At 41.7% G+C, this 2120-nt stretch overlaps 1 pseudogene; it reads right to left on the bottom strand.

The window, feature by feature from the left end:
• Window positions 1-950: 950 nt before the first annotated feature.
• LOC124225775 (glutathione S-transferase LANCL1-like) lies at window positions 951-1767 on the bottom strand (annotated as a pseudogene).
• Window positions 1768-2120: the final 353 nt, after the last annotated feature.

The raw sequence follows: 2120 nt of genomic DNA, 5'->3' as shown, positions 1-2120 counted from the left end.
GAAGTAGAGAGCTGTACGATTTAGTGAAAAGACCAAAATCCAGATAGATTGGTAGGAAGGAAAATACCTTAGGGCTCGTCCCCAATGGGCAGCACTATAGCACAATCATTGCACGGTAAGTAAAACACAAGTCAACGTTTAGAAGGTCAGTCAGACAGCGTGGACCCCAATCCCGGGTCACAACATATTCACACACAGCAAACTCATTCTGGATCTTATACTAATTCCAAAGAACAAATAAATTTAAGTAAGTAGTTCCAAAATACACTGGCTTATTTTAGAAAAAAACAATAAATGTTTTTGTTAGCTTACCCTGAACTAACCTTCAAATCAGAATTTTCACAACGACCATTGCATTTTAGAAGTTTTTGATTAAAAAACACTGGCTTACAGAACCTGGATGCTGACTAACAGAAAGAGTTAAATTTGAAAGCATGTTTCTCTCTAGTTTAAATAAGCATTGGGAATTTGAAAAATGGTATTTAGGTCCCTTGCTCAGGTGGCAACTCTTGCAATTTCTGTCCTGAAAGCATACAGCTTTGTTTTTGTTCCCTTTCAGAATTCCCAGAGAAAAGTAGAGTCATAAAACCATCTGTCCTGTTGGAGACAAAATACTGGAGAGCAGAGGTGGAGGGCAATGTCTAATAGTAATCATATATTTATCTTTTTTTAACCACATTTAGTTTCTTTTAAACATTTTTAGAACAGTAACAGATGGTTATATTCATAAGCTTAAATAAGAATAAAATTTCCTCCTAGTTCTTAAATATATATACATATGCCCTCAAAATACTGCACGTATCATCGAACCTTCTTATAGGAAGAAACTGAAGTTAAAAGATTTCTTGGTATCTTAAAGTAAAAATAAATGATAAAACGAACTGCACTAAAGACAAATTCTGAAAAAAAAAATCCACTAAATCAAGTACACAGTTGGACTCTCTATTTCCTTGAAAAGCAACGACAGCACTTAGCCCAGGCCTGATACACAGAAAGGGTCATGCAGTCAATCGCAGGGGGCAAGCTTTCCTTTTACAGTTCAAATGCAGGGAACCAGGCTTTCTCTGGCACTAGGAGGTCAGCCAGGAAATAGATTGTTCCAGCCATTCCTTCAAAGAGGGAGAAGGGGTTGTCCGGTGTTCCGCACCCATGTTCTCCGTAATCCAAGCATCACTCAGCGAACTTGCAGGCCCTGTACAGGTACTTCCTGGCCTGTGTGAGGTTGAACAGCGCCAGGAAGGCGTCGGCGTTGCCCGCAGCACCGTGGCACAGACTGTAGCCCTTCTTCAGCAGCCGGTACTGCCAGGTCAGGTCAGCGCTCTGCCGGGCGTCGCTGAGATAGCGCTCCTCTCTGAACACCTTATCGGCCTGGATGAGCATGTAGATTACCCCAGGGGCACCATGGCACCAGTGGACTAGCAGATCTCGAGTATCGTCCACACGTGGAGGGCAATGACCAGAAGGGAATTTCAGCTGGCAGACATAGTCTACACTGGGCTTGACCAAACTATGTAACTTCGCATGGCTCACCTGAAGGCTGGGCTGCATCAGGAAGTAGTAAATTCCTGCCAGGCCGTGAGCAGCCCCCACGTAATATTCTTGGTACCATTCATACACCAGTGGAGTCTTTGCTGTTAAATTCCTCTTTCTAGCTAGGTTTTCTCCAGAGGTTAAGACTGTTTCACAAATCTACTGAATGTGGCTTTGAGGAATCTTTTCCACTCCAAAGTGCTTACTCACAAAGAGAGGAGCATGGATGTAGCCCATTGGTCCAGTGGTGGGGTCTGAAGCAAATGTCTTTTTTATTTAATTTGTTTATTTATTTATTATTGTGATAACATTGGGTATAACCTTATATAAATTTCGAGTGTATATTGTTATGTATTTTGATTTCTGTGTGGACTGCATCATATTCGCCACCCAAAGATTAATGACAGTCCATCACCACACACATGTGCCCAATTACTCTTTTCCGCCCCTCCCTTTCCCTTCCCCTCTGCTAACCACTAATCCAATCTCTGATTCTACGTTTGTTTGTCATTGTTTTTATCTTCTACTTATGAGTGACGTCATGCGGTATTTGACTTTCTCCCTCTGACTTATTTCACTCAGCATAATAC

Source organism: Equus quagga, chromosome 14, assembly GCF_021613505.1.
Source record: "Equus quagga isolate Etosha38 chromosome 14, UCLA_HA_Equagga_1.0, whole genome shotgun sequence".
NCBI classification, from domain to species: Eukaryota; Metazoa; Chordata; class Mammalia; order Perissodactyla; family Equidae; genus Equus; species Equus quagga.
The sequence above is the reverse complement of the archived record's forward strand: the minus strand, read 5'-3'. Positions and strand labels throughout refer to the sequence as shown.